The 25,373-nt window shown below is 38.0% G+C and overlaps 1 long non-coding RNA gene across 3 annotated transcripts in view; it reads right to left on the bottom strand.

Annotated features, from left to right (window-relative positions):
• Positions 1-25,373, bottom strand: part of LOC148222235 (uncharacterized) — a 320,157-nt gene that overhangs the window by 263,878 nt on the left and 30,906 nt on the right. For 2 of the 3 annotated variants that reach the window (XR_015806502.1, XR_015806501.1), the window contains exons 2-3: positions 7,513-7,616; positions 5,422-5,556 (exon numbers count right to left, since the gene is read on the bottom strand). This is a non-coding gene — a long non-coding RNA (uncharacterized LOC148222235). Of the gene's footprint in view, positions 1-5,421; positions 5,557-5,919; positions 6,053-7,512; positions 7,617-25,373 lie in introns of all 3 variants that reach the window. The other variant, XR_015806503.1, reaches the window with a different exon arrangement.

Here is a 25,373-nt window from a genome sequence, read left to right as displayed (position 1 = left end):
GAGGAATAACTCACTCCTACCTAAATACAATGAAACCTTTATACAACCTCTTATTTTTTTCAAAAATACTGAAACCAATTTTACATAATTTCAGATAAATCCTGTCATTATGAGTCTGTGGCAATTTTTCTAAGTTAGTGTGTGCAATCAGTCGTAGAACATTTCAAAACCAAAAAAGAGCATTTATCACTCACTGATTAAAGGTAGGGTTTTTTTATTCTTGTGAAAGATGATCAGTGAAAAAATGTCAGGTTTTACATCCTCCCTCTCCAGTGTAAAAGGTCACCAGCTTGAAAAAATGTTTAATACTTCATTTCATGCTGTATACAAGCCTGTTGCCTTCAGAAATTAGCACTTTTCTGGTCGCTGTGTGTTACCAATTTTTTTTGGATACTGGGAATGCCAGATTCAGATCCCCTGTACTTTCTTTCTAAGTTTCCAGTATAGGAAAGGTTCTCTGTTCAGAAGAGGTGTTAAAACAATACTCAAAGCATTTTAGAGCATCTTGGAGCATAGAGGCTATGCCCTTTCTGAGAAACAGTAGAAGCATTTAAGGAAACCAAGCTGGGATCCATGTATGCAGATGGACATTGCATCCACGAAGCTGCTCCAAATCCATGGAAGTCTCAGCCCACTGCATTGGGTATATAAAGCACAGATGACAGCACTTGAGTAGAATTACCAAAGTCACACTGGGGTGAGACCTCCCATCTATGTCATGGATTGCTCACAGGTTCAGCACAAGTGTAACTGCACCCCTTGGGCTTTCCCACAGCAGAAACAGGGAGCTGCTGTTCTGTCTTAGCTGGCTATTTACACAACACTTCCAGCTCAGGCATCAAAACAGAGGGTAAAAAAACAAACAGCAGCAGTAAAACTTCAACTGGCAGTTTTAATGTATAAAATAATTACTTTTCCCCACCTTGGTTTGCTTTTCTATAAGCCCTGCAAGACCAACAGATTAGTGTGTCAAATGATGGATGGCCACTCCTCACTGTCTGTGTTTGCTGCACCACATCCCCATCACAGCAGCTGTACTTGAAAACTGATTTTTCTAGTGTGGGAAAGAACTTCCATCCTCCAATTGAAAAACTGAGCTGGCTTATGAGGCAGCTTGTTTGTTTCTATACCTAAGGGGTTGCAGTGACTGAATAGGCCCTAAAGAATTTTTAAGATATATATGGTATTAAACTTGCTTTTATTATGTTCTTTTTGACTATTCTACAATTACGTCTGTATAGATCATTAAAAAAGGACCCAAGGCTCTTAGAGCACCTGTGAGATCACATGAGATAATTATAAAAGCATACATAAAGTTTAAAGGCAGTTGACAGCATTGCAATCACCAAAGTTCTCACACGTGTCTAGTGACTCAATATCTGGCAGAGTTTACATCCTAATAAAATACTTCGTCTCAAATCGAAGTTTTCAGAGTATTCAGGAGGCAAGAACTTACCAGATAAAAGAATTAAGAGCATGACCTAGCTTACTGGAAATTACAGATAAATGCAAAATTGTAGATAATATATAAATTGGCTAGTCATTAAAAAAAAAAAAAAAAGAAAACTTAAAGCAGATTTAACTTTGCCTCTTAGCAACTCTCTGGTAATATGCTTAATGCAGAAATTTAGATTATAAGCAAAAAAGTTAGAAACGATAACTAGAACATTTTACCTTTTTTTACACCTATTATCAATGGGAGCTACTGGCAAAAATGAACTGAAAACTAGTAGAAAAAAATAATATAATGAGGAATAGCCCTGATTTTTACTGTTTTCAATGGTTATTGCCATGCTTACAGTTCACTGAATCATTTTGGCACTTTCTAGTCCTAATGAAACTTCAGAATCAATTCATATGTGACAATTTAGATTATAAAATGTAAAACAACCTTGATTTATGCATTCTCATCCATAATCATCACTGAAAAATGTAAATATTTTGTTGATGGCTGTCTATGTTGTTGATCAGATGAGACACTGAAAATGACATCTTATTTTCACTGTCAGATCCACATATCCTGGCAAGAGAAGCAAATAAATTGTTTTCACCTCAATGAAGTGTGACAAGAAAAACACAAAGGGGAACAAAAGTATGCAGGCACTGGTTTTATGAAATAACTATTAAATGAATTTTTTTAAGGCTAAGTCTTCATGTCTGAGGAACCATATCAAGAAGATTTATATGGGATTAACACACTACACTGATACAAGACTAAAATATCATTCCAGGTTCAAAAGCAAAATTGCAACCACTTCACAGTACAAGAGGTAGCAGGGGCAGCCCTGCCTAGCTCTGGGGCTTTCATCTAAGGGGCCATGTAAATACATCTGATGGAGTTTTCTGAGGAAAAGCAGAACTGCATAGCACTAACAGGTTCAGTAACAGAGCAACACTTGCTCCTGACAAGTAATCAAAGCCAGGCAAGCTGAAAGCATTTTGCTCAATTTCATTCTCAGGCACACCTTCCCCTTTCACAACTCAGCCTCCATGCAAATAAACATGGCTTTAGAAAAAAGGAGTGCAGTCAAATTTAGTGAAACACAACCTAAAAATTTTGCTTTGACCAAAAATTAAAAGTCCAGTTTACTTACTATGGGAGCTTTTTAAAATACATTTTTACACTCCCTCCTGCCTTTAATTCAGTTCATAATACAGAAGAAATAGATCAAATCAAGTCATTCTGAAAATGTCCAATGACTTTTACAAAACAGAAGGCAGAGATTTTTTAACACAGCAAACAAATCCCCAAAGCCCTGTTGTTGTGAAGCCCCAGGCAGAGGATGTCTTGCCCAGGCACCACGGCACTCTCAGTCCAGGCTGCTCCCACGAGCAGTGTCAGTAGCAGCAGGGCAGGAGTCACACAGGCTCCTCCTAAGGCACACACAAATGTCCCGGGGCTGCCTCCTCCCAAGGCCAGGCTGCCACTGCTGCAGCTCCCCCAAACACAGCAGAGCTGAGATCCCTCTGTGCCCTCCAGTTCTGCGGCTCCTGCAGCAGGAGCTGCTCAGCTGCCTCTCACACACTCATCCCCTCTGGTTTAACTCCAAGGCTTGCACAGGCAAGAGAGCTGCCTGAATCCATGATCTTCTTCCAAGTGTGTGCACTGTTGGCACCAAGTCCCCTCAGATGATCCCTATTTAATGGCTCCATCACCATCCACTATTCCTCTGCTCACAGTTACATCTTCCTTAGGGAGCACACAGGACATCAGTTTCCCCTGGAAAATCTAAGGAGGAGTCACAAGTCTCAACTGGGTAACTAAAGTCATATGTGGCTAAGGCCAGTGAACTGCAATTGTGAAAAACATTGTGCAAGAAATGCTACTCTGAAAGACAGCAAAGAGATTTTTCTTATTTATTTATTGGCCAATTATGCTGGCTTTGAAGCCTTTGGTGGAAATGCTTTATCTTTGCTTATCCTACCACAGAAATTTATTTCGTTATTTCAAAATCAATTTATTCATATCAAGTCACCAGGAGCTGAGAATGCAGCCCTGACCTCCAGTGTAACCCTGGAGGTATGAATGAGATCCTAAAAGATTATGTCAGTGCACTGCCTTTTGAAAGTAAACAAAAAGCAATACATCTTAGAGAAGAAAAAAACGAAATAAAAAAGCCCAAACCCAGAAGCACTAGAAAACTACACCCCTAAGCCCCTGGTGGGAATTGTTTGTTAAGAGTTCCTGTCTAGATGATCTCTTGCTTCACTGAAATGTCTCTACCTGTACATGCCAAATGTGTGTGTGAAACACTCTGAATATGAAAGATCCTAATTTTGAATGGCACTCATCATCACACTGTACTTTTGCACAGAATGTGCAGCATCTTCTGGAAGATCAGCACAATTATAAATTTCTGTGCAGTGGAACTAAGGTTATTTTGCATTACATTAATTTATTTTTTAATGTGTTTTGCTCCTTTCCTTCCTCTGCAGACATAGATCACATTCTAGTTATTTCCTGCAAAGGGTTCATTATACTGTGCTTAATAATTCAGAGAACCTGGCATTTTAGTAGCAAACATCTCTAATTCTTAAGCACAGGATAAATGAATAAATGCATTTACCAGTACAAGCATTCCTGCAAAAAAAGTCAAAATGCAAAGCACTGGGCTGCACCTGAATGTGTTTTTCCTTCCTCTCTCCCATTGTGCCTTTGCTCTCTAGGCAACACAAAATCCACTGCTGGATTTCAAACCCCCACATTTCCTAGCTTGGGGCTACAAATCTGCACACTGGACTCAAAACTGGTTTTATTACTTGCACTACAAAACACACAGATAAAATTATCCCAATCCACCACAGCAGCACAAGAGTTTTCAGAGACACATGCATTTATTAGCTTAGGTCCAGGAAGGTAATTCTTAAAATCAACTTATGCCTATACAATTAATTTGATTCTAAAAGACAAATGGGTGCAGCATGCAGTTAATTTTTCCTAAAAAAAATTATTTCTTTTTTCCTCACAAATTGAGTTTTCCTGACCACCTTTGTCAACAAAGACTTCAGAGGTCTTCAAAAATCAAGCTGGAACTCCCAAACAAGGAGGAATGTGAAAAGCCAGGGTTCTAAAATTTGAAAACCACAGTTCCCACTCCCTATGAATGTTTCTGCCCCTGGCTCCAGACTACTCAGGTTTCTTTACTCCTGATTTTTCACATGAAGCTTTCTCACTAAGGAGAACATTTTCAAAAAGCCTTGAGGAAGAAAAACAGTGCCACACAGAAAACACTATGAATCTCAAGGTTCTCTTAGTGCATATCACAATTGCTGTATACTATATACTGATACTGTATAATATTATTCTTCAAGAGAAGGTGCAAGTTGACTGGCAAGAGGGAAACCCCCCCAGCGTTACTTTTAGTGTCAATTCTATCTTCACCCCTCTTTTTCCACATGGAACAAAGTTCCTGCTCTCTTGCAGTTTTCCCCACCTTTCAACTATTTTTAACACCTCCCCTCACCAAAACCCAACACAAGAGGATATAAGTGTATCCTATCTAGCTGTTCAGCCAAGGGCACCCTCTGCATCCAAATGTACGTTTGTGGAGGCACTGCTCTCTAACTCCTATGCATTCAAAAGTGCAATGGCACAGACAGAGAATGGCTAGAATCCTTTCCGAGGTTAATTTCATGAGATCTGGCCTGTGCATTGCTCATCCAAGCTGGATTGCTGAGCTATACTCAGAAGGTTTTTCCTCTATCATGCTGTACTGTGCTTCTCTAAGGCTGGTTCAGGGTACCTCTGATTGACTCAGTACAGCTCCTCCTCAGCTGGTGAAAACAGCACACGTGAGCAAGACAACATTCACCATTTCCCATGTTTGGAAGCCACATGAAATGATCACAAAAGTTACTTTTGCTGCAAAAACCAATGATATTTTACAAACTCCTCGTTCCTTCACACGTTGTTTCTCCTACCTTAGCTTTTATTTCTGCCAGCTGTGTCCCTGGTGGTTTTGCAGATGACTTTATGGGCAGATGGACTGGAAGTTCACACTATAAACATGCAGCAAAGGACAATCCATGAGTTTGCACTGCTTCAGTTACCAGGATCTGCAGAGATGTCAAAGACATGTTATTCCCCATTTGGCAATATGCTCTGATTGCTAATTAATGCAAACAGCTTGTTGTCTACAGTAATACACAATTACTTCTCAGTGACCAAATGGCTCACAACAATTTCAACAAGCAGTTCAGGAGCCAAAAGCATTCCATAAATAAGGTGCTGACACTAAGCTTGTGTACTTTTATTTAAAGATATAATATTACGGCCATCTGGAAAACCATTTATTTAATAACATCCAGCAACATGGGGCTTGCCACCTGTTAACTGGAAAATTATTGGCAAAACAGGTAGCCAAAGGCTTGAGTGGATCCAGCAGTCAGGACGAGGGAGGAAGAAAGAGACTGACTGACCTAATGGCTTCTTTTTTGCATCACTCGGTTTTGAAAAGACAGACGCATTTCTGTGGGAGAGCATCACAGAACAAATCCAAACACCAGGAAGTTATTTTACTGTCACAGGAGGGAACAGAGCTCTTCTTTCTGCCTTTCTTGGAGAAAGCAGAAGAGTCTTTGGTTAGTGTGTGCCAAAGGAAATGTGTTTTCATATTGGCAGTGTTCAAACACATCACTTGCACAACACAGAGCAAAACTCCTGCAATTTCTATCCTTCCACATTCCATTTGTAAGCGAGGCGATTTGAGATGCTGCTGACATGCAGGAATTCAGTTCTGAATCCCTACCCCAAATAATGTCACAGATAGTTTCAGAGATGAAGCTACCTGCAATGGTTTAAAACAAGCAGGATGTACAAAGACTAATTTTCAGGGCTCAGTCATGCCCAAATCTGTATTACATCCAGAGATGTAGCTTAAAAGTAGCGCTCGTCACAGGGGGAGATGACAGCACTGCATCCTACAAAGGAGCCAATCTTCTAGTCCTAACCTGACTCCTTACCTGCTTCTCTCTACAGCCATAAATGCTTGCTCTATTTCCTATTAGCAGCCCAAGTCTGAGCACCATTTTTCACCTGTTACTGATACTTTCATCAATATCTCCCTTCCACTCCAAGTACTACATTTCCAGTCACCTTGTCAGTGGAGCTGAGCTTTTTTTCCTAGTCTACCCACCACTCTTTTGTTAAAAGCATTATTCCTTCCCTTGCTGTGTCTCATTTAAACATTCAAACTGACAGTCTATTAGGTGTTCTGGTGGCAGCTTCTTAAGAGATTGAGGCCTTTTGTGTGTCAGCCCCCTGACACACAATCTACATTTAGCAGGGAGGTGGCAGACACAAAGAATATATTTTTAAATTAGAGAGCAAGGCAGAGATTTGCAGAGAGTAAGTGAAACTGTTCTGAAAACATGGCTCCTCTGGAAATGGGGTTGCAGGGTAGGCAGCTATTTTTGAATTGCCCATGCAATCACCATACCAGGCAGTTCAAGGAGGTGACACATCTAAAGCAGGTGTGGAGCAGTTTTAACTTTAATGGTCCTTCTCGTGTCTGAAGACATGAACATTGTGATGGGGGCCCCTGGCATTTCCCTGTGCTGCCAGTGCTGCTGCTACTGCACATGGCAGAAATCAGAAACATCACTGAAGTTACCAAAACTGGTTGAGAAAAAGTGGGAATAGTATGAAATTGATTCCTAGTTTGATAATGTGGCTTGTTCACATACCCATTTCTTCAGGTAACAGACACAGCACAGATGGAGATGCTCCTGAAGGAGTTTTCACTTACTCATATTAACAGTACACAATGGCACAAACAACTATCAGAATAAAATAATGATGCCAGCATCTCCATAAAACCTATTCTTCTTGAGAACAATAATTTCTTGAACTTTCCAGATTTATGATAATTTTTATTATTACCTTTTACCATCCAACAATATCTATTTTTCTTTGTCCAAATATTATGAATAAATCATCCTTCAGCCATTTCTATTAATAGCTTTGAGCACCTAAATAAAACAATTAAAAAGTAACTTAAATGTATCCTTTACCTAGCTCAGATGTCACACTTCTGCATGAAGCCCAGATGCTTGAAGTGATGTATGAAATTCATGGTTTCACTCCTTTAACAGATGCCACAAAAGCCAACCTCTCCCTATAAAGGAAGAAAGAGCATAGATTAAAATAAAATATTTTTCAAATCCAATCATAAAGGACTGTAAGTCCAAAGCTCAGTCTATTTCAGTCTCAGAATACTATTGCAAAATCAGGTGCTAATAACTCTATCTCAGAATGTAAATTATATTTTTTAACTTGCACTGGAACTCATGCTAATATTTACTATTGTTAGTAGTTTCTCTCAAGAAGCAGATTCTAACAAAATAAATCATGGAGGAAAGCCTGTCACTGCCTTGCCGTAGGTACAAGAAGGAAATGATGCACTTGGGGTTGATCCTCACCTTGCCTTCACCCCCTTCAGTGGGAATGGGGATCACTGAGGGATTTAGGGCAGAAATCTTCTGCTTTCTCCCCTTCATCTCTCTTTGGATTTTGCCTTCTACATTCTTTCCTCCTATGTTGAATGGCTACTCTTCTGTTAAAGGCATTTTTTTCTACTGCTGAAGATGTATACTGACAGCTTTTCTCTTGTCTAAAATAAGTTATTCTGTCTTCTTTTCTGGCTAACTGTAAGGTGCACACACACAAATATCTATTGATCTTCTTCACTGAATTTGCTGCCATTTCAGTACCGTTAGAATTATATTTTTCTTAAGAAAAAAAATTCAGTTTTAAATTTTATATGGGCCATTACTAGTCCCAAAATTAATCTCAATACTGCATACTGAAATGGATTTGTTTTTTCTATGACTTCTCAAGAAGCATCAAAGTCTCACATCAACATAAAACCATAGATCAGCAGCAACTTTAATCTATATCTGCAGTTAAAGATAATCCAAAAGGGATTCAGAACTAACCAAGAGATTAAAATCAAACTCAACTGATTTAAAGAGTTGAGCTTTGATGAACCTTGGGAGTCCCTTCCAATTCATAGTATTTTATCAATATATCCCAGCTCCTTTATTTACCTGATCCCACAAACCAATATTTTTATTGAAAGCTTCTACCCTTTCCTACAGAAGTTGTTCATATCTGTGACTGCCAACAACATAAAACCTTGTTATCAGCTACAGCCCATTTTATAAAGTTATAATTTCAATGGTTACCTACCCCATTCTTCTTGCCTCTCTGTTAAATTCTCTGCTATTTTGAGTGCCATGTCTTCAACCTCCAATCAAAACATGTCCAAAAAATGTGCTGAATTTGTTCAATTTCTTCACAGATATATCAAAGAGCATTGAGTAAAGTGAATCTCTCCCCTTAACTCTGCACTACTGGCAAATGAAAGGATATTGCAGACTCAAGAAACACTCAACTATTTGAACTATGAGCCACAGCTATGTTATATTAATAATCTTAATAGGCATTTTAATTTCTTTCAATCCAGACTTTTCCTCTAAATACTTTCCTTTCTTGACGCTTTTAATAACCACTCATATATCATAATATCCCTACTTTCTGCTGAGCTTGCCATTTCTTGTTACTCTCACATGGAATGGGTGAAAATTATGAAAAATAATTTATTATGAGATAAATGTAATTGTGTAATAACCATTGAGTAAGTTATTCCAGGATTATTTTTCAATTCCTTCTATGGCTCTATATTTTATTATAATTTAGTCTGTTTTAGAAAAGAACAATCAGTGCTGTCAGGAAACAATCAAAAACAGATTGCAAAATCTGTTTTGAACAAATGTGTGAGCTCCACCTCTTCTAAGATCCATTCATTTCAATAATTAATATTAAAGTAAGTGCAGAAAGCCTTACAGTTTCTTGTCTTTAAATCTGTAAGCATTGACATAAAGGCTTTAAAAATTTTAGCTCCATTGCTATTTTGAGAAAAAGGTGTTTTATCACTTATAGTCATGTACATTAAAAAACCACACACTACTTAAATTCCAGTATCCTGCACATTTCATCAAATAAGTCAGCACTGTGCATTTTTCTGCTAGAAAGTGACTGTGTTAATAGCTTCAGCCAATACTGAAAGCTCTGAGATCAGTAGTACAGACAATATAAAATGAGATAGTACAATTCTGAAGACTTTCAGCAAAACTGAATTATTCCAAAAAGCCTTGAATTATTTTCCAGACAGATATGCTACTAAAAACAGGCCTAAAGTTCTTTCCACAGCCAAAAGCTAAGCCTTGCATTATGCAACACCTTAGTTATCTATAATGTGCATCATGCTGAGCCATTCATCCAAGAATATCCTTTGCCTCCTTTAGGGTAAGAGGTAATTTAACCTCAGTACTAGCTCATTTCTCCCAAGATTGCCAGTCTTGTGAGAAATTACAAGATTAGCTTTACGATGAGAACAAATGTGCATTAGACAGTGAAATTTAACCCTACCTTCACCCTAGGGCTGATATACAACACTGAAGGAACAGTTTTTCTCCTAACCTATTGCAGTTTGATAAGGCAGAGTATCTTAGTTGCTATTAAATGGTAAAATGTAAGTATTTTACATTCAGTAATGGAAGCTTAAATACCTTATTGACAATCTTTTATTCCCTTAATATACTATTTCATTATAATGGCCAAAATCATTATGCAGAAACGCAGGAATACACTCCAGGAGTCACCCTGAGTAATTCAATATCCTTCACTACCAATATATTATTTCCAATCTCATCTAATATTGTATCTCTCTCTGAATCATCTTTGGAGACCATAATTGTTCATTTCTTTGATGAGAATAAAGCAGTCTCACACACGAAAGCCCTAGAACAGATCCACATCAGTGTACAGTTAGAATTTCTAGGTGCTCTTAGGACAAATACATGCAGTGGGACAGTATTCCCAGCGTGCTGAAAGCCAGCACCGTGAGTCAAACATGAGCAGGTTTGTGCCACTGTGAGCTGTCACTGCTGCACAGCTCTGGGTGAGCCAAGATGTTCCTTTGGGCTTGGTGCTCAGGTGTGCACTGCTCTGCTCACAAACAACTGCCTGCCTCTGGCTGCCCAGCAAGGATATTCCTTGGCTGGGCAAGGGACACTGGAAATGAGAGACTTTTCCTTAAAGGACTGCATAAAGCTCCCTCTGTACTGTGACACATCAGGCTGACACATGTGAGGTGGCAGAGGCCTCGCTCCCAGTGGTAACTCGAGGAGACACCCACAAACCTGGGCTTTTTGAGCTTCCTGTGCTCTCTGGCACTGACCCCCAGGTAAACACTGCTTTTGACCTGAAGCCTTGGAGAAGGCTTCCAAATTTGAGTGATGGAGTTAAGGTCACGGGTGTGTAGTTAGAATAGGAGTGTGAGATTTCACATGGTGAAGGGTTTGGAATTTGAGGTTTTTATAATATAGTGATAGGTATGGGACAAGATGGAGGATTTTGGGTGGTGTCTCCTTTCAATGTTCTTCTTCCTTCTTCATAATTTCAGGTAGTAGCTTCTGGTTGGACAGTTAGTGCTGCACTGAGGGCCATGGGAGCTTGGTTATTGGGTCAAAAGTATAAATAATATAGGTGTTTATTCTCTATTGGACCGTTTAGCTTTAAGAGACCTTGTAGCTAGCTAGGTTCATCTCCATTTTGCTCACTTTTAGCTCGTAGCTAGAAGTGTTGCTGAACTTTCTGTACTTTAGATAAATTTAATAAACAACCAAGCCTGAACACAAAAAAAAATTGTCAGCTTTGTGTTTTTTAATCCTGGCTCTGAGTGAAGACAGAAGAAACTTCAGACAAGCCACTAATTAAGTGGTGCAAAACACCACCCCATTTCAAAGTAGTATTTTGGGATCTCTGGATATGTATGGAGGCGGGGGAATGACTCAACTAAGTTCAAGTGTCTTAATAACCCAGAAACTTCAGGGGTGAACAAGTTTAGAATTCCCACCCATGTTTACTTCAGACTTCAGTGCTTTATTTTCCATCACACTTGAGCTGAGCAACCTTTCACTCAGAAATTAAAGAATACTTCAATATGAAACTGGCACTGAGTTCAGGTAAATGGGGTGATCAATGAATGAATGAAATCCCAGAAATCCCAATCAGAAAGGGATATAGCATTTGTCATACTTCCTTTATACACCAGATATGTATTTTAAAACAAAAAACTCCCTAATTTGGCAGTGCTGTCACTAATGTCACTTTACAACACACATTATGCCAATATAATGATAACAGTCAAAGGAGGCAAGTGCACTTTAAAAACAAAATTGATCAGCTTTAGACAGGCAGCACAGAACAAAGGAAATCTGCCCAGCAGTCACCAGTAATAGTTTTAAGGTGTAGTGACTGTTTTAAGTTAATAATATATTTTTCTACATCACATCTGTCCTATTCAGTCTTGTACTTCTCTAATATCACCTGCTGGCCACATCAGCCTCATGGATGGTAACTTTTTATCCACCAAAATCGATAGTGAAAAATCTCTCTTTACCTCTTACTTAACTTCTTTTTCTCTGACCACCTCAATAACCATAGCACATCTCACATTGTTCCTCTGCTATGTCCAGATTCAAAAGATCGATTTCACTGACCACTATTATCATGTTTCATTGATGCTGACATCGTCCAGTGGTGCAAATATCAGAATTGATGGTCAAGGACAACTGGGGTTATGGATAAACTATGAAAAATCTGACCAGAAGAACATTAGAACCAATATATAGAATTAAAGTATTTATTCTGTTTGTTTGGTCAGTTCAGAACTTATCATCATCATCTTCTAAGATTTGACACTTGTAAAATCAGAAGCTTCCTGAATTGGGAAGAGGGAGGAGAAGGTAGTGAAAAGCTGAACTGATAACTACGTGGTTCTATATTGTTGATAGGATAGAAATCTGACATGTTTTATTTCTTCCATTTGCAGTCAAGTAAAACCAATCAAAACGCCTGAGTAATAATAATTTTAAAAAATTAGGAAAACCACAAAAATCCCCACAAATGAACTCCCCTCCCCTAAACAGTAAAATACACAGTAAAATAATTATTCCAGACCCATCACCCATTTTAAAAAGCAAGAGATCCCCTTTTGCACAAACTGTGCATTGGTACTGGACGCAAGCTGCTGAGGGTAAAATGAACTGACACTACAGCAACGAGATGATGGTGCTCTCATTCTGTCTGGAATTTGGAAGAAACTATAGCAGCTTCCTGGCTCCCTTCTTAAAACAATCTTGTTTGGACATGACTTGTTCCACTTTAATTTTAATCTTTTTTAACATCTTTCCATAGGAATGTGCTTAAAAGATCTCAATACACATGACTTTGCAAAAAGCTGTGTTATGACTGACATTTTCAGATCTGCTTTTGCCAGGACAGAACTTATTACAACAAGCTAAAAAAACCTTTAAAATAATAAAGAATTGGGCCACTCTGGATCAATTGCAAACACCTGATCAATTTGTAAATAAACCCATGCAGCACACCAGCTAAAATTTAGTTATGCTTACAATTTAGTCAGGCTTTCGCGTTGTGTTCTTTCAACTAAAATAAATTGTTTACACATCTATAGATATTTTGTCATTCCAGTTTCTTCTGTCCCAAAGCAAAATACTCATTTCCCCTCTCCCTTTTCTGCCATCTTTCCTTTTCTTTGCAAGTCTGTGTGCAGAAAACTGACTAAATTTTGAGAAAGAATAATCTTTCTTCATTAGTGGGAAGTGAAAGCCTCTATCCATGAACCTCTCACTCTTTCAAGTGCACAGTAGGGGCTAATAATGAAATAATTAAGCACACAAACAAGCATTAAGCTAATACTTAGTGTTGCAGCCATTCTTTCTCTATAACTGTTATATTTCCAAGTAGCCTTCAATCTTTCCTGTAAAAAGCAGTGCAATATCTTGGCAGGGACAGCTTTTCTTTCAGCCTGGAGGAACACTGGAAGGTCAATAGATTTTTTTCCACCAATTCCTCGGTCTTACAATAGCACACCTGGTATTGCTGCATCGATAGAGGCCCATTCTACTGTCTCTTATTTTGATTTAAATTAACATGGAATAGTTGGAAATGCACACAAACCCCAGTAGTTTACAGAAGTGCTATCTAATCTAAAAATACCAATAGTACTGAGAACTAAGTGCAGCTCTATCTTTACTTCTTATTACTATGCTTAAACCCCAGAGCTCAAATAGCATCTCAGATGTCAGGGACAAGGCACTGCACATTTACCATGCAAGTTAAGGATGGATAGAGAGCTCCAATGCTGCACAACTGTGCTTCAACCAGTCTAAGTTACATATCAAACACACAATCTTGGAAAATATTACATGTTTAGCAATAAACACCAACTTACATTAAGGGGATTATTGTATTTTCCATCTCTGCAGCTACTGCTTGATTCAGCCAGGGAAATAAAACTAGCTGCATGAGAGGATTGCCTCCCTTCAGTTCCACATGTAATTAGATACAAAAGAAAAAAAAAAAAGCAAAATAATTTTTAAACCATTTTCAACAATTTTTTCCTGATGTGCAACTATCAGCTCTCACTAGAGAGTAATGCTTTGGAATTCCAAAAATAAACAGCAGACAAACAGACAAGAATTAGAATTTTTCACTGTTAGTTTAACAGCTTGAAAACTGGAGGGTGATCCCAGACAGCTACAGGCAGTATCTCTCCTCTCTACAACCCCTCAGTGCCCAACAAGTCTGAAGTGTTGGAAGATCCACAGTTCCAGGGACATCACAAGTAATCTTCTCTTATGAGAATCTTCACTGAATGGCAGCACTTATGCTACAAGTGCCACTTTGCAGGCATAAGATTTGCCAGAACAGACTTATATGAGCATCTCTAGCCCTCCAAGAGGTTATCAAAACCTTTAGAGAAAGAACATTAGAGGGAAGCTGGGGAGCACACAAGATTTCATTGAGAAGTTCCTGTCCAAAAGGAGGAAAGACTTAAAGTAGCTTTATTTTATTTCCTAAGAAACAGAGAGAGAGAAAATAAACAGAAGAAATGCTTTTGTAGTCAAGTAGGAGATATATTAAAATCACACCATTTTTAAATGAAAACAAAACAGGAGCTGCAGGGAACACATCTGGACTCTTGATGGACAGCAAGGCTTTCCTATGACTGCAATTTTTACTGCCTTTCTGCAAAATCTCCCTCACTGCTGGGACAATCACTGTGCTTTTAAACACAGCAGCACACATGGAGTTTCTGAAAGATCTCCTAAAGAACAAAGTAAAACATAGAACTGGGAAACTTGTGTAGAAAACATTCTCCTAAGAGTAATAACTTATTATTACAGACCACTAGAAATACTGAATGATCACAAAAGACATTATCAATTCCTGTGAACTCCTGAATGCCAGATTCACTCATGCAGCACAGGGCTGTGCAATAGTACACACAAGGAGGAATTATCACAGTGAACACCACTTCCACCACACTCCCTCAGGGCTTCAGCTTCCAGTGGATAACAGAGGCTTCATCACAACCTTGCTGGCAGACACTGTCTTGTGGAGGTGAGGAATCAATAAATTTTGCAGCTTCCCAGGCTAAACTCTGCCTCCAGCCCCTGCATGGATGCATCCCCAACTCCTGCCAGCTGCTGCTGCTAACGCTCACCATCATCTGAGACTACACCCTCCACAACCTCTCCTACTTGCTGCATATCCTACATCTCCCTGCACTGCCCAGCTCACAGCAGGGGACATTTCAGATTGCACAGGAGACTCATCCAGTGCTTCTCCAGAGATTAAACCCATAATTCAACAGTCCTTGATTTAAAGTCAGAGCAACACACAGGTCAGAATCATACCTAACTCATGTGTTCTGCATAATAAACACACCAGGAATGTGGCTGGTAGCCAGCAGCTCATAAATTTGGGTACCACCTCTGCTGCCTTGGAATTTACAGCAGTTTTGGATGAGTCTTCTGTGTGCAAGCTGGAAAGCTATGCTTAGAACTCAAATAATTTTATTTTTTGGGTTATGCTGGAGATAGGAATCCACGTCTAGTAATGTGTCATATCTACATAGCCACACAGCAGGCTAGAGGTCCTACAGTAGTAGTGAACATAAATTTCCAAATAACTTCTAATGAGCATCCCAACATTACAGTCCTTGCCTTACCCTGTCTGCTGAGCTTCCCTGTAAGATATGGTGGTGTTTGGATACTGAATGAAACGTTTAATGAATGAAACTTTTAACTGATTTTCATCCTTATCAAATAAACATAGTTTTGTGTTTATTTTTTTTTTTTGTGGGTTGATTCTTTGGTTGTTGTTGGGTTGGTTTTAGTTCTTAAGCAGAGAATCTTTTCTGCAGGTAAAGGTTAGTGGTACTGGTTAGTTTTAACAAAACACTAGACCCTTTATCTTGGATTCTCGGATTGAATCTCTACATTTAAACCTTTCCATCTGTGGTCACTAAATTAAGCAAACTGATTTAAGAAAGTGCAGGAGATTTTCAATCACTCATTACTTTGTGAAACCAGCTCACATACCCACTGAATATTATGTGGCCATGCAAATCAAATAGAATCATTTCACATTTATATTGGGCTCACTTTAGTAAACCCCCAGCACCATGCAGTCTTCTCCTTTAAACCATAACTCCATTTCATATTAAAGTTAACACTTCAAAACCAGTTTTCTAATTCAGTATGAACACTTCATAATTACATTTTTCTTAAAAGCTGTAATAAACTTTATTTAAGCAAGTACTTCCCATTTTATTGCCAACCCCAAACATTGTTCATTAGCAAGCACAAAGTGTCCTCTTGACACGATAATGAAAGTGCATTCATACATGTCAGCTGGAGCAATTATGTACTTCAGATTTATATGCAACAAGTATCATTCAGTCTTTTCTGCTGACACTTTCAAACATGACATGCATATTAAAATTAACACCTAGAGTGTCAAAGCAGTTCACTTCAACTGCAGGTTTGCAAAATTCCCCAGAAATTTGGGCAACAGGACAGAGAATAGGCAAAATCATTTTATAAACAGGCCAACCAATTCCACAATATATTCAATTACCTCTGCAGTACCTACCACAGGAAGAAAAGCAAGGCTCAGGAGAGAGCCCTGGGCTGTATTAAGGTTTAAGAGTATCTCTCACAGTGTCCTGGGCACACAGGGTGAGTCCCTGTCCCTTTCCCTGGAGCATTTCTCCATTCCAAGCCTCATGGCCCAGTCTCCAGCTGTGCTTGCAGCCCCACCAGAGCAGGCTTGGATGGGAACTGAGAGATGGATCTGGAAAGGCAGATTACATCCTGCTGCCTGGAGCAGAGATTGCTGGAATAAGGCTGACTTATTGAAAAGAGAAAAAGAAGTGATTACTTTAAAATTGGATTTAAAAGGACACTTCTTTTCTATACACCCCTGAGTCACCTCAAATATATTCCATTCTCAGCATTTACAGCACAACATTTGGATTATTTGTTTCCCGTTATTTCATTGAACTTTTCAGGTTTTTCTTTTTTTCCAATGCCTCTAGCTCTCAAGAGATTAATCAAAATCCATGGAAAACCACTACTTCCTTGAAGAGGAAAAAGCCCACCTAATTCATAGAGAGCAAAAGTCCACAAGCACAACCTGCTTTAAATGGAACTCCCAGCTGCAGCACCAGATGCCTCAGGGCCCCAATTTCCACCTGACATTTGACTAATGGTACCAGTGATTTTCTTTTTTACAGAGTTGATGTGAGGATCACCCACCATCTACAAAGCACCCCGTGAATCTGCAGTGAGATAAACAGGAGGATTGCTGATGTTCTGTTCACTGTTGCACGTGGAATGACTGATTCTACCAAAATACATTCTTACAGGGCAGGATCCAACAGCAGGCAGCAGAACTTGGAACTGCTTTTCTCTGCTTCATCTTACCCATCCTCCAGACCCAAGCAAAACAAAGTACCCTAATAAATCTCAGCGTCTTGCTTAAAATATCCAGCACAAAATTTCACTGTGACACTACACTACATGGTGAAGAAAGAATGGGTTTAGCCTTCATTTCAAGGAACAAAGGGATTCTCTTTGTAACAGATCATGAGAACTGACAAACTCAACCATTACCAATTATAGATCTGCAGTGGTACACAGGGCTTGGGGGGTAAAACAGATTATTGATATAGCACTTAGGGCTCAAAAGTGTTGCAAGAAACAAAGAAAAACTGAAATAATTTATACAGAATTGTGTTACCTGTAGAATAACCAGGTAAGTGAAAAAGAGAAGCCAAATCCTAATTGACCTATATACCAGGGAAAACATAATGCACATTCAAGCAATAGGCTCAGTCAAACTACAGCCCTGCCCTGCCACAGGCACTGGGTTTCAGTCATAACTGCTTCAGTTCCAACCACTCCTGCTGGGTGTTATGACCCTTAGTTTTAATAATTTTAACTATTTTTCTATTTTAATCTACATTTCCATTGTCACTGGAAGCAAACTCTGAAAATTGCAATTAGGATGACAGGTGGAAAATAATAAAAAAAAATAACACTTAAAATTTAATGCTTAATTTCCTCTATGGGAACTCCAGAGGCACAAGTAATGGTTCATTGGAAACAAGTCATTATGCTAAACATCTAAGGACAGAAATAATCTAAGAAGCTCCTGACTTCTTATGAGCTTGTTTACAACAGGATTTGGCTTTGGAATAATTTATAGACTTTAGTGTTGTCTGCAATTACTTCAGTGAGAAAGAAGTTATACCACACATGGACACACACACAACTACCCTGCATAAAATAATTGTGCACCTGTCAGGGAATATACTTTATCTTTCTGGTTCCATACATCCTAACTTTTTTCACATATAACAGGGAGGAAGAATGTGATTGAGAGTGCAAAGCAGAATACAAAAAAGAAAGTCTCCGGTTTTGTTATATTTGCACATCTTTGGGTCAGACATTATCTATGAAATTACACAGATTTGATAGAACCACCTCGATTGATGGCTCACACTAACCAGCTTCAAGTTAAACCTCTCTATTTGTATTTAATTTGAAAAATAATAAGAACTATTGTTAAATTAGTAATAGGAACAAATAGAAAGTTTTATGGAATTAAGCTGCTTTGCCAGAAACTGGCCAAGTGTAAAATACATAACTGCATCACTCAGTCATTGATGAGGCACTGGACATGCCTAGCAGTGTTCAGGGTCCCAGCTGCAGGGCCATGGGGACCTCCCCTTTATTGGGTAAGAAATGCAAAGGTCTTGGCCCACCTGAAATCATCTGAGATCACTCCAATGCAGACAGGGATTCCTGAAGTCTCCATACCCCACACAGAGCTGAACAGGGAAGGGCACCTCTCACCATAGACCTGTGGTGGAAGTGCAGCTCCTGCCACATGCTCATTTACATTTGCTGCACATCATCTGTAGGTTTGCTGTGACACCAACCATATCTCACTATCACTCTTACAATTCTCAGCTGTCAGTGAGAATAATTTTTTCCAGTTGTTAGATGCACACTCAGATCAGACTTATCCACTGTATCATCAGTATATCCCATGGAAGAAAAGCTTTTAATGGAGTTTTCAAAAATAAGACAAGAAGCAAATCCTAAAAGAAATGAAAGCTCAGTTTTCATGTATTGTTTTGATTCTCACTTCTGAGTAAGTATTTGTTGAACCACACACTGTCACACCCAAGCAGCAAACTCCCCTGTTCATCAGTAAGTCAGCTCTATGAGCACAGAGCCACAATGCAAGGTCCCTGGGGCTGTCTTTGAAGTGACCTTAACCTGATACAATGACATGAATAGAAGAAAGAAAGAATTTTATCTATTTGAGAGCTCAGAGCTTGAACACTGTTTTAAAAAAAAAAAAAGAAGCAACCAAAAAACCACCACTAAACAGTTTGACAACACTGCTAAGATATACTGAGTTATACATAACAGGATTGCAATTGGAAGCATTTTTCTCCATGAATGTAGATTTTTTTTCCTAATTTTGTTATTTTCTCTATGCTATAGACTCCTGACAATATTGTCTTTTCCATTACAGTTGTTTTTCAAACATACTCCTTTCCCTGGACTACTTACCTTTAGAAGTACAGTCAGGCAAGTAGGAAATCTTAAGTTTATGTCAACATATTCTTAATTCGTTTGAAAAATTATAAGTATGTGGACTTTTTTTTAATAATTTATCTGCAGGCAGATAAAATAATTCTATTAGATATCCTAATTTAAGTACAACATCAAACTTGAGAAGAGTTATCTTTTCTCCCAAACAGTTTAACAATTCACAGGATCCAAGAAGTCACCAGCTTTTATAAGCAGTGAGATGTGCACTTCAAAACCCCTTGGAACCTAAAAATATGGTTTCTAGAATAACTCAAGATGCCCTAGGGAATTCATTCTCATGCACTGTGGGGTATATTTCAGTGAAGGCAGAGCTGCTCTGCACCCCCAGCTTGGGCAGAGGCAGGACGAGCCCCCAGCACAGCACAGCAGCTGCTCTGGGCACCCCAGTCCTGCTCAGAGCACACCAGCTGTGCCCCACACACAGCAGAAGGCACCTGGGCACAAAGCAGACAACTCCAAGACTTCCAGACTTCACCTAAACTATGGCCACAAAAACACGGGCCATGCTGCAAGATTCTCAGAAATCCTGGTCAAATATTGTCAAATGGAAAATCCCATGGCAGCAGAGTTTCTCATCAAGAAAGAATATCCAGGGACACTGGCAGTACAAAGCAGTCCAGGCCTGTTGTCACAACTAACTGATAAAGCCAATATAAGACAATATAAGACACAGAACAAATAATCTAAAACAAACCCGCTTCAAGTAATTCTGCCACTAACATAAGAAAAGCCCATGACATTATTTACAATGCCATATCATAATTGAGTACCAGCTTTTCATTATCACACAACAATCTAAAGACAGGAAATGCAGATAAACTAGAATAGACTTTCCTTCCTCCAAGAAGCCAAGCTGCAATGGACCATGCACAATAAAATTAGAACACAATCTAAATATCTAAATATGGAGTCAGTTGTTCAGATAATTAGGAAAAGCTTCAGAGTCCTCTGCTGAGATGGAACAAGTACTGATAATTATTTTGTTATGCAAACTAGTTCTCCTGGGTGTCATCTGTCTGTTAAATTAACGTATTTAGGATTTGAACTAAGGCTGTGATGTAAAATAGAAGACAGACTACAAGGAACTGGTACTTAACAATGGCATTAATTCAACTTAATTCTATTAATCATGTGAAAGGTTATACAAAGCTTTTCACTCCCACATTCAAAAGGGACCAAACATCCTCACCTCCCCTTAACTCTTTTGTCATCCCTATTTCATTCCAATATAATTTCTTTACATTCCATTGAATGACATGAAATGCAGGTAAAAGCAGTCAGGCCTTTCCAGTAATCCTCTAAGATAAAGTGGTTTTTAAGATGATTTTTCCCTGAAGAAATACACAGCTTTCCTTTCCCTCAACCTGTTTTCAAAATCCTTTATTCTCAGATCAGTAAAGGGCAAAGGATCACTGATCAGAGCAAAACTGCTGTAGTTGTATGAAAGACATTGATGGTAAAATACTATTCACTTTTTGAAGTATATTGAGATGGGCCAGCAGGAAATGAGAAACATTCTACCTGTCTGTTTCTTGAATCACTTGGCTCTTCACACAGCTTTCTTCATGGCGTCTTTATTATGTTGTTCTTTTTGCCTTTCTATTCCCCAGTGGAGAGACATTTCTAGGTTCATTTCAGTAATGTCAAAATAATTGAATCAAAACCAAGAACGAAGTATTACAAGAGCTGTGTCTTGACGAATTTATTATTAGAGTAAATGATAAGAGTTCTTAAATTTCCCAATAGACCCCTCAAGTTCAAAAACCAAGCAGAAGGCATACAGAAAAACACACACAATAATATTAATACTGTCTTCACCTTTCCCAAGTGCTCACTCTTATCATATAGAAATCTACACAGAAGGGATCAGAGCAGATGCTTATTGTTTTACATTGTTACCAAGTCAATTATTCTACCCTAAAGCCTCATTTCAACCACTGTAAATCAGAAGTGTTTCCACTAAAAGCAGTGGGTGCCATGCTCACATAAATCTGAAAAAGGAAAAAGCAGGGCAGGCTCCTTGAAAAAGTTCAAGGGGAAGCTGCCTGATGATTCTAAAGTCACATTCTTTTATATAATTTGTTTTTATCAAAGCTAATGAGAGCCCAACTGCAGATCTGCTGGGAAAAAAAATAAATATGCAGAACACAATAGTCCAAAATACACTGATAAATTGTTGGTGTTACAAATGACACAAGCAAACTGATTTTCAGCTTCAACAGCTATGAGGAAACAGAGCAACGTTTAAGGATATCCTGTACTTGATTATATTTACTTTTAAGGGCTACAAACCCTGGAAAATTAAAGATGGAAAAGGAGATCCCAATTCTCATTTTTTTGTTAAAAATAGTAAAGGATAAAACAAGATTCCCTCTGAACTTTAGTGTCACACATCAAAAGCTTTCCAGAAATTTCTCTGACATGCTCTTTTTCTGAGACAATATAAGTTTACTGTTATGTCAAATGAATTAGCTATATGCAGTTAAAACAGACTTTGTCAGTGGTCTAAATTTAGGATATTGGCCTGTAGCAGATTTAAGTTGAAATAAATGTGCTATACAATTTTGCCTTTGCGTGAAAATTATGGATGAAGAGGCCAAGATATACATAATTCAAATTCTCTTAGATTTTGTTTTTAGCTGCCTAGAACAGTATTTCTAAGACAGAATGAAAAAATGGTGGTTAGAGGATTGGAAAAGACATTGTGTTTCGAAACAAATATACTCACAATATTTGAAATGAATACTTATATTTTATTCCAAATTTTGAAGAGAGAGAAATTTTATTTTGTTTTTTTAACTATTTTTCTGCATATTGGCATATGAATGCAGGACATATGCATGTGACAGCATTCATGTTACCTAATGTATTAGCAAATACTGTACATATTGAGGAGAACATTTTGGGAGAGTTTATACAGGGGTGCAGCAGTGCAGCCTGGCTCCTTGGCTTTAGCAGCCTGAATTGCAGCACATCCCAAGGGAAGCTGTACAGCCTAATGGCAGAGGGAAAATTTAAACCTACACATTTCTGTGTCTTTTTTTTCCCTGAGTTCTGTAAAACACACAGTGCTTTATTGCACATTTTAAAAGAAGAAATGGGAGTCATAAAAATAAATAAAGGAAAAATGGAATAAAATGCTGGCCACATTTATGGAAATAGACCATATGAGTGACAGGAAGTCCTAACAGATTCTGTGTTAATGGAAGAGAGTCTGTAATTATGGCAGACTCTCACTCCAGGCAGTGAGACCTTTGAAATTCAGGCACTAGTATGGTGATACCACAAGGCGGAGTTCTAAAACATATTAGGAAATATAGTCCTTATAGTCCCTCTATAAAGAGAAAAATATTAACACACTAAACACCAGCAAAGTAAGATTTGAAATCCAGCCTGCCTGCAATTCTACCCACCCACATTTAAGCAAGCAAAACATAATCTAGGTCTGGAACAGAGAAGGGGATCCTGGTGTTATATTGTTTGTCTTAAGAGAGGAAACTAAAATAGCTGGTTTAAAAAAAGAGAAAACAAACTTCTCTTCTTAATTTGATGTCTGTTCCTCTACATATGCAAGTACAGAGACGTGGCTGTAATCTGAAAAATTTTAAATTGAACATGAGAACCATTGCTTTTGATAATTGGCTTATCATAAACATGGCTCCTAAATTTTAGATTAAGTTTATAATCCTTTTATCACTCATAATTTAAAGCTCTGTTTCTTTAATTTTAAGCTAATTGTAAATGTATCATTTGGAGGCTGAACTCTCTGGTTTGGGGCTTACTGAATTCTGACACTTCATTTCTCACCAGAACCCAGCACTCAAGGCACATCTTGACTTTACCCTTTCTCTTTAATTATAAAGTGGGATTCAGCATTGTCTTTTGCAAACCATGATCCTTTGTACATCTCCTTCATAATTATAACAAACTTCCTAGCCCCTCAGCTGACAAGCAACATTACAGGCCTGTCAGGTTTCTGGTGATAATGTCTTATTCTACAATGCCATATGAATAGCTGTCCTTTGAGGATCAGAAATGCACAATATGCACTGCTTCAATGTGTAAAGATAAGATTAAACTACAAGGAAGGCAATTAAATGCTTAGATCACATTAATAAAAGCATTTCCTGTGTTTACCCTGGTGTTATCATTGCCTACAACATTGAGCAGTGTGTTTGTTTTGCTGACTTAAACATGAGCTGAAAACTCAAAAAGGGATTAAGGAACTGTTTTTCAAAGAAGACAGCCCAAACTACTTTTGTTCACTGCCTTTTTATTCTGATGTATTGAGAAATTTTGCATTTCAAGGGACAGATCTCTGTGTAGAAGAAACATCAACCTGTCTACAAATAAATCAACATGCATTAAATTCCTTTGAACTTTGGTATTTCCATTGAAACCGTGGCTCATTTTATAGCAGTAATGGTTCAGTATTTCTTCATAAAATCATATTAACCTATTAATAGAAATCACATTTATTTACCTTCATTTGACCACCATGTCCTGTAACTGCCACTGATGGAAATCAAGCCTCTCCAAGTGTAATAAGTTTCTTTCAGAATAAGATAAGTAAATTTATATAATAAGATGCTAGAAATGGTGCTATAAGGTACCTGCTCCTGCTCAAATGTAGTGACATTTATAGCTCTTTTCATTTTTGGTTTTAAAAGATTCCTTGTGTCTTTTTGATTGCTACTATCTGTCATATCACTCAAGTAGGTTCCAAACCAAAAGAGGAAATAAATTATCCGGAAATCTATCTTTGAATTATTTAAAAGTTTGAAAATTTTTTACTTAGTAGTCATGGGCATGTTACCTAGCAATATTTCAGGAAAAAGCAAGCCCTATTAGTTATTTGTATCTACAGTGCAAATAATACTCAAAATAGCTCATAAGCTACAACAGACTTTTTTACTAAATATTTAGGCCTGTAAATTAGTGTCTAGATAAAATGTGTCCACTGTTCAAGTTATTTAAAGGGAGGATGCATAAAATACAAGAAAATGGTCTGTGGGGATAAGACTATGCTTACAGGAACATCAACTACATTATCTATTAAGGCTGTTTGCTGTCCAGAAGATGAGTCAATTTACATGAAAGTTAAAAACGAGAAGTTATTCAAAGTGTTTTCAGTTTCTACTGAACTGTTAATGCTTCTTCAGAGCAGAAACAAGACCGGGAGTGGTTTTGGTTTTTAAACACAAAAATGGAAAAAGAAATTGGAAAAACTACACCAAATTTATTTTCTATTATGTGGAATGTGGTAAAAGAAAGGCCAAAAGAGCCCCTTCTTGAAAGGCAATTATTTACTTTTGGCGGACACTGAAAAGTATCTAACAAATCTATTTAGGACATATATAAAATACAACTTTATTCAACAGGAGAGAATATGGAACATGATCTTGTGAAACACACAGGCATAATGATGACACATTACAGAAACACCTGCCTATTAAGATCTAGAACTTATGTGAAAGAATTCCTGTTCATTGTGAGGATAAACAAAATATAAATACAATATATTTTTATAATACAATTTAATTAAATCTTCAACATGCCCCATGTAGCCATCAGCACACTTACTTGGAAGCTGGTAACATTTTTAAGTCAGAGTTCTGCCTGGCTTGCTAATTTTCTATGCTTAATGCAAGCTGTAATTTTTTCCTTTTTCTTTCCTTAGAATCAGGGCAAAACATCTCCTAAGCAGTCACCTACTGACAAGCAATTACATCCAATTGTGTAATAGCAAGGAGCTGGAACACTATTCCTCTATGAAAAAAAGATTTTAAATTGTTGGGTTTGTT

This window comes from Sturnus vulgaris, chromosome 13 (genome assembly GCF_052056855.1).
Source record: "Sturnus vulgaris isolate bStuVul1 chromosome 13, bStuVul1.hap1, whole genome shotgun sequence".
NCBI lineage: Eukaryota > Metazoa > Chordata > Aves > Passeriformes > Sturnidae > Sturnus > Sturnus vulgaris.
The sequence above is the reverse complement of the archived record's forward strand: the minus strand, read 5'-3'. Positions and strand labels throughout refer to the sequence as shown.